Below are 8,500 nucleotides of genomic sequence, written 5' to 3'. Positions count from 1 at the left end.
TCAATTATCTTCCTTTCGTGAGAAATTTAGCGTAAGTCTAAACGTTTTAAACCGCTCCTGAATTTCCCATAATGATGAAGCCATGTGCTTATAAGAAAGTGGCGCAGAATTACTGGATCGAAGGGTGTCACCGTCAGATATGAAAAGGGGTTGCAAAGCAAAGACGGGGCAAAGGAAAACAAAAAAAAAAAAAGAAAACAGCGAATATTCTGTTGAAGTAATTGATCAGTCGGTGCAGTATACCCACAATACAACGGGGCTCAATATGGCGACTGGTCATTTATCACTTGTTTGTAAAAGGCGCATTCGGTGCGTGTACACGTTAATCTCTCCCAGGTGGCTACAATATCATCAATGTTCGCTTCTACACAAACAGGTACCTTAATTTTATACTTCAGACCACCGTAGAAAAAATGAACAGGCACTGAAAAAACAAAAACAAATATTGATTCCACGAACGTCGGCAATTCTCCCAGCGAAGCATGAGCAGAGCAGAGTCCCATCTGGGAAGGACTTTTGAAAACGACCGCTAGGCGGCTTGCAGTGGCGCCCCTGTAGGCGGTGCACGGGACATATACCGTAATTTGCGTAACTTGTGAATGATATTCATTTCACCCCTTATATCTTCATGCATGCGACACAGTAAAGCGCGCGTCTTTCCAACACTTTCAAAAAGGAGTCCTCTTCCATGTTTCAGTACAAGCATTTAAACCGTAAATTTGCTATTTATATACTGTGTAAAACCACCGAAGATCAACTCTGATCCCCCAGCATGAAGTGTAGGGGGTATTCACTGACGCGCCATGCGCGGTTCACTGTGAGCAATTTTAGCGCAGTCGGTCACCTTTGTCTCCACCGAAAGAACAGTGCTAAGTCACATATCAAGAGTTGTCGTGCAGTTCCACAAGCAGTGACATCCGTAGCTATGGTTTACTGCCCTGCGTAACTTTAATAGCCCTACACAAAGCAAGCAACATAAGCCTAAGAGCTGCACGAAAGACCTCGGCTTTTTGAAGGTTCCGAAAGTACACTGTTGGAAGTGGGTGCCGATGCTGCTTGGACCCTTCTTTCTCAAGACGATGACCGCCCCAGCCAGGACAAGTGTGCCGCTGAAAGGACTAAGAGTGGAGATGGTCGAAAGAAAACAATAGGTTCATTTTACATATTTACAGGTAAAAGAAAGATCTCTCGCTACTACTACTCTGCATGTGTGTGTGAGAGAGAGGTTTAACGAAAAGAGAAAGGAAAATGCATGGGCCTGTGCCTGACTAGCCTGACGATTAATAACATGCCACTATCCCTGCCGGCATGCAGATAGGAGAGAGTAAAGAGGGGAGAGAAGGATGGAAGAAGGCACTAGAGAGGATATAGAGTCACGCGCGCAGCCGCAGTCGCAGGTGGGCCCTCGCCCTAGAGTAAGGCATCAAAGATGAAGTCTTGAACATACTACAAGAGGGCCCGGAAGGCTTTGGCGGTACGCCGCAAAGGAAAAGGTGATATCCTGCACTTCGCACGGAATAGCCTTTTTGCTGGTAGCTCTGGTAGTGTTCATATCCGAGTTTTATAGGGCTCTGGTTCGCTAAATTTCCTAGATTGTAGGCAGGCCAGCCGAGGGGGGAGTAACTTAACCACACCACTCTCGCGCCCTTTCCCACATACGTGCGCTCGTGGACACGCTTCAGGAGGTCGCTGTGCGCGACCACCACGCGGGCGCATCACGCCCGACATGTGTCGTCGCGATTGAAACGGGGCAGCATACGCGGAAACCGTCTTTTTGTTCCTCATCGCAGGATTGCTCTTAGTCATCGTGAAAGGGAAGAAGGTCTCGCTGTGCGTCGATTGTCCTCTCAACGTGACCCCGCGGTAATTGCACTAGAGGTCAGCAAACTGCTCACAGAGTGGTTCGGATTGGCTATGTTCATGACACGCTGGCGCCATTCGACGAACCGCGCGAGGGCCACGCTGATTTCGGAGAAATGCCAAGCCGAATGCTTTGTCCTAGCACGTGTCTTCATCCCGCGCCGATACGCTTCCGCTGGCGCCAGACGTTGGTGACATTCCAAGAATTCGAGAAGAATCTGTTTGTTAAGTCTCTCTGTTCTGGGTGATTTAACTTAGCACGTGCGTCCAAGACGAGTGGGCGCCGACCTTAGCAACTCACGAACGACTCCGCCCAGACAAAACAACTCTCCGAGATGCGATGTTACGTATGGCTGGCATGGCTCAACGACGCGGTTATCACAGAAGATGGGAAATATATGTAAAATGGGTTTCGCTGGAAATTTCCGGACATGCCCTTGCAGCCAGCTGTTGCGTACGATCCGTGCACGACGGTTCTTCACGCACCTACACGCCGTATTCCAGGTAAAAGAGCAATGCAGTATTAAAGGTTTGAGCCTGACGGTTGAACGTAGACAAGTGATGAAATCCCAACAATAAATGTGACAGACACTTAGGCCCGTCAAGACTCCTGCCGATGTGGTTGCTTTACGCAGTCTTGTGGACTAAGTCACCATCAACATCATAGGTTTGCATGCGCTCGGTGTGCTTGAGATCTTACTCTGACATGCTGGTAGAGATTCTTGTAAAAGTAATACCGAGTGAATTCGTGATAGACTACTACAAGCGGCGAAGCATCGAACCAAACGGCAATGCACAGCAGTCGGCTGAAACGGAGCTTCAACGGTTACTAGAGCACCTATGTATCGAGGTGGAAGCTCGAGAACTAACTAGATCCATTGGGCGATCGAGGAGTCAAGAGGTGGGTTACGGCTCGCCGGTCGTGACCGCACGTAGTGGTAACGATAAAGCATGCGGCTGGCCTCAGAGCTCTTCGCCTTCGGCTTCTGTTCTACACAGAATCACGTCTAGTGAAGGCGGTGAGTGCTTCTTCTGCCGTTGGAAGATGTACTCAACGCAATGTTGCACTTGCAACATGAGTCTGCCAGAGCGGAGAAGCCTCTTAGCCAGATCCTATTATTGCTTTCGATGCACGACTCCAGGGCATAGATCAAAACACTGCCGTCGTAACATTCGCTGTTTGCAGTACAAAGGGAAGCATACGACTTCAATGCGCAATTATACTGATTCTTCACGGCAAACAGCTACTACTGCAAACGGCGTCAACTTGCATGCCGCTGCTAATGATGCAACAAGTTACGTGCAGACACAAGTACTGTTGCAAACGTTTAGAGCATGGTTAATCACAGAGAGCCACTCCATGTACATCAGAGGCATTTTTGATAAAGGTAGTCAATGGACTTTCATTAGAACCGACCTCACGGAAGTTAGGGCTACGGCCCGTGAGGACTATCGATATGGCCATAAAAGCGCTCGGGACAGCTACGGAATCACGGCTACGCAAGCTCAATTTGGTGCGCCTACATTTGCAAAGCCAATATGACAACATCAAACACGAAATCGAGGTCATGATGCAACAAGTTACGTGTAGACACAAGTACTGTTGCAAACGTTTAAAGCATGGTTAATCACAGAGAGCCACTCCATGCACATCAGAGGCCTTTTTGATAACGGTAGTCAACGGACTTTCATTAGAACCGACCTCACGGAAGTTAGGACTACGGCCCCTGAGGACTATCGATTTGGCTATAAAAGCGTTCGGGACAGCTACGGAATCACGGCTACGCAAGCTCAATTTGTGCGCCTACATTTGCAAAGCCAATATGACAACATCAAACACAAAATCGAGGCCATAGAAGTTCCGCTTATTTGCGACGCACTGGGTGAAGTTCCTAGTATACATGTGTTTGTTAAACAGTTGGTTGGTGCGAAGAAATATGTTGCTGACGCGATGGGTTTTCCCGGCCTGAATGACAGCAAATGAATCTATTTGCTTATCGGGGCAGACCAACTTTCCAAGTTCGTTTTAAATGAAGTCTGTTCCCATGACCAGGCAAATAGCATCGCAGCCTGTAATACAAGGCTTGGTAGGATGTTGCATGGCTCTGTTTCATGTCATGGAGGCATTTATCTCAAGTAGGGACAATCTGCGTGTTACGAACGAGTTCTGTCGACTCAGACGTTTCGAATACATTCCACCGTTTCTGGGAGCTGGACAGCATTGGCATACGTGATCCTTCAACGAGTGCGTGCCAGAAAAACGTAGTTTTAGACAATTTTCCCAAAAACATCCAGCTGCGAAACGTGCGGTATGAAGTCGCACTTCCGGAGAAGACCTTGGATATTAGCCTCGGTGACAATCGTTCGGTGGCGCCCACTATGCAGTACAGCTTGGTTCCACGCCTTGGCTTTGGTGCCGACTTGCTTCAGCCGTACGACGCAGCAGTCAGGCAATATGAAGTGGACGGGTATACAGGAAAAGTACCGTGCAAGCAGTATCTCGTAGAGAAGATTTATTACATGCCTCACGAAGCTGCAATTCCAGAATCGTCTACAACAAAGCGGCAGCGCGTCGTCTTGAATGCGTAGTCGATCCCGAATGGTTTCTCATCAGTGAACGACTGCTCGAAGAAAGTCACTTACCTCAGGGACGGTATGGTGACCATGCTAGTGATTTTCCTAATGAATTCGATAGGCCTCACCGCTGATGTGCCAGAGGGTTTTTTGCAGTTCGCTTTTCAGCGGAATGAACAAGATGATCTGCGTTTCTTATGGCTTCAGCACGTACCACTGCCAGAGAGTCATTTGCCGGCCATTCAGGGGCACAAAATGATGCTTGTGCCCTTCGGGTCGACCGCAAGTCTGTTTCTTTTGAGCGCAGCATTACTTCCCCATTTACAACACGTTGAAGCCTCTTTATAACGTACAGCTGCTCTCCTCTCCTCTTGTTTCTACGTCGATGACCTCGCCACTGATTTTTCGAGTTCCAACGAAGCCTTTGAGGTATACGAAGAGGCATACAGTATCATCAGCGGTGCTTGCATGACGCTAGAAAAATGGGCTGCGAATGATCCCGCACAACAAGAACACATCGATAAAGATACATCAACAGATTCACCTTGTGCACTCACGAAAGTGCTAGGCCTCTTCTGGAACACTGCTTCTTAGTGGCTTCATCTAATTGCCGACGCAGTGCGACAGCTGCTACCTCGCAAAGAAAACTGGAAACAATACGTTTTACAGACTTCAGCACGCCTTTCCGATCCGTTAGATGAGTATCCCCATTCTACTTCAAGATATAGCGCAGAGTGATGACTCTGGTGAGCGCGACCAGGGAGCTACTTTTTCGACTATATCGGTTCAGTATTTAGAGCAGAATTATTCGAGTGACAACACGGATATCGAGCTACATCACTAACTGTAGTTCACCGGTCAGTCGTCGTACTAGTCCCCTTGATGCACAAGAACTGTGAGAGGCCAAGACTGCCTTCTGATGCAACCAAGTTCAGAAAGATGATTTTGCTATGGGGCTCCTCCTCCAACACACGAAGGGAAAACGTTTTGACGCATCCTCGAAGATGCAAGATCTTCACCTTTTCACTGATGACGCCTTTCTGCCTAGGATTAGCTCCTGGCGTCTGAATGCTCCAGTAACATCCGCTGACCCAGCGCCTGTGTTGCTCCCTGTGGTATACCCGTCCACACGCTTTGTGGTGTTGCATACATATCGCAATGTTCTCCATGGTAGTGTGGGCGGCACACTAATCGAGCTGCGAGGAAAGATCCTGATGGCATGAGCTCGTCAGTGTGGTAGATGTGTCCAGGCAAAATATGTGGTGTGTGCGCGTTTTCGGCTGAAAGCAGCTGCTGCTCCGACAGCATCTTTTCCATCCGAAAGGCTGCAGAACACTCGACCTGTCGAAATCATAGCTGTTGATTTTCGAGAGCGGTCAAAAGACCATCTAGGGACGTAGCAAAGTTTCAAATTTCTATTAGACAGTAACATGTGAAAGACTACCGTGCTAGTGATAGTAGAACATGGAAGTTTATTGCCGAGAGAGCTGCTTCGTGGGGAGGGGGAAAGACTGATCAGAATCGTTAAGATATGCCTGAGGAAAGCGTTTGGAAAAGCAGATTTTGATACGCCGCCGCTGGGAATATTGCTATCTGGAACTGAAGTTGTTGTCAATTCAAGAACAATCACCTTCATTTGCCACAGTCCTAATGAGCCAGGTGTCCGTCACATTTCTCGTTGGGATTTCGTCACTTGTCTACGCTAGAAAGTAATTATGAACCTCAACAAACAGATGTTCCTAAATCTGTCACTCTGAACAATGCGCAAAAGCTGTTTGGCCGACTGGTGTTATCGTGGAATGTATAATGGGTGAGGATGGGATAGTCTGCTCGTACCGAATTCATTTGCAGCAAGGATGGGAGGTTCGTCCATTACGTTGAAGACTTCAGGCATGTCTGCCAGGATTTCGGACATTCTTTTCTGTAAATACTCAGGCGCTGAAGTAATTCCCAAAGGTAACCTGGTGAAAAAGTACCACCCGAACGGAGTAATTAAGGTAGTAAATTCCTCCGAAGCCTTGCTTAGGCGTACTTGATAGAAACCAGAACTTGCGTCCAGTTTAGAAAAAAGGTTTTGCACCGGCTATAGAACCGAGAGCTTGATCCACAGTGGGGAGGGTGAGCTTTTGTTGTAGAACGCACTTATTCAGTTTTGTAAGGTCTACACAGATCCTGACATCCCCACTCGGCTTTACCATTGGTACTTTGCCGACACACCACTCGGTAGACCCGTCAACCTTACGAATGACGCCAATTTGCTCCATTTTTTCGAGTTCAAGGCGGGCGCGTTCCCTGGGCGGAATTGGAACTATGCGTGGTGCCGTTATAGCATATGGAATCGCGTCTGGGCGAAGCCGTATCCGATGCTCTCCTGACATGGCGCCCATGTTACAAACTTCAGGGCCTAGAACGCTACCGGTAGACCCCTTCTGCGCGACTGAGTCGACAAACTTCACGGCTCCTAGTGCCTCCAGAGCGGGCAAACCGAGAAGAATATGTCGTAGCGGGCTAACCACATAACATGGGTGGCGAGAACATTTCCCTTTCCAAGCGATTTCTGTCTCTAGTCTGCCCAAAAATTTGAGGCGTGAACCATTCACTCCTGTCAAAACCTTGTCGGCTCTCGTTACGCTCGCAGGGAGAACGGGAAAATATGACGATACCACGGTAACTTTGGCCCAAATATCAACTTTTGCAAACACTGGAAGAGAGTTAACACATACTTGTATGTACCGCGCTTTTACACCTGGCGTTCAATCGCTCCCACAAAAATTTGTCTCGTGTCTGCTTGCACGGAAGGAACTCGTACCTTGCGTTGGTTGCCTGTCGAAATCTTTTTGATCCATGCTTTAGCAAAGTGTCTCTTTACGCCACAGTAATTGCACCTCGCAGGGCAAACTGTTCGGGGATCCAGGGATCCACCGCAGTAGATGCAGCGTCCGTCCTGATGCACTGAAAAGGTGGCGTTCCCGCGTTGAGGCTTTTTATGACGTCCCACGGCATCAGCTGCTGCTGCGGATCCAACTGTCACATATTCGCACGGAAGAGGTACCCTCGAGGGTTGCCGTGGAGTTGCAAAGGAGTTCCTGCTGCTGAACCGTCTCTTTAAGGCATGCTTTTGAAAGGGCGGACGCTAGAAATAGCTTGGAGTCCATCTGTAGCGACTCTGAGAGTTTTTCGTCTCTCAGTCCGACGACGAACCCTTCTCTGATAAGTCGTTGCTTAAATTCACCAAAACCGCACCGGTCCGCTAAGACCTGCAACGCAGTCATGAACTGGTCTACTGACTCACCGGACATTTGATTCCGCTTGTGAAAGCAAGCGCTCTCTTACATGACGTTGATATCTTTTAGGAAATGCGTGTCGAACTTCTTCTGACGACGTCGAACTATACTTCGAGTCCTCGTCCGAAAGACCGAAAGAAAATAGTTCTTTCCATTCCATTCCATTCATCGTTGCATTCGCCTTCGCTCGTTTCGCCAGCTGTGTCGCATGCCTGATAGCTAGTTCTAATTAGCGATGCCATCACATGGTGACGTCATCAGTCGTGACGTAATGAACGGATGTGACACAATCACGACGTCACATCCGGTCATGTATAATAACCGGAAGTGATAATGGCGTCACATCCGGTCATGGCTTCATGACTAGTGATGTCGTCACCAGGCGATTCACGCATATACGAAGCTGACCCCGTCGGGCGTTGGATCTAGGAGTCTGTGCGGCGCCTTTCATTTGCCGCTTCCTCGAACACCGCAGCACAGAGCATATAGAAGTAGACGCAGTACAGCAGGCATCAGCGGCGTTTCAAATTGGTTGACAGCAAAGAAAAGGTGCAGTATCTGTCACAACTCTCCGCGGACATCTTAACCGAGCTGTAAAGAAAAGGAGGAAGGTGGCAGTGAAAACAGCGAGAAAGAGGTGCCGTAGTGGAAGGCTTCGGACCACTTCGCCACAACGCTTCCACCTCATCGCACTAGTGCAAAGTGCACCTAGAATTTTTTGCCACTACAGATTCGATGTGTTTGTGACCATTGCTGGTGACTTGAGCGCCGTGGTCGATCCT

The 8,500-nt window shown here is 48.5% G+C and overlaps 1 pseudogene; it reads right to left on the bottom strand.

Moving 5' to 3' along the window:
- Positions 1 to 7,174: 7,174 nt before the first annotated feature.
- On the bottom strand, positions 7,175 to 7,883 carry LOC146204983 (uncharacterized; annotated as a pseudogene).
- Positions 7,884 to 8,500: the final 617 nt, after the last annotated feature.

The sequence above is a fragment of the Amblyomma maculatum genome, chromosome 1, assembly GCF_055883805.1.
Source record: "Amblyomma maculatum isolate TAMU_Amacu chromosome 1, ASM5588380v1, whole genome shotgun sequence".
NCBI lineage: Eukaryota > Metazoa > Arthropoda > Arachnida > Ixodida > Ixodidae > Amblyomma > Amblyomma maculatum.
This window is presented reverse-complemented; position numbering and strand designations above follow the sequence as displayed.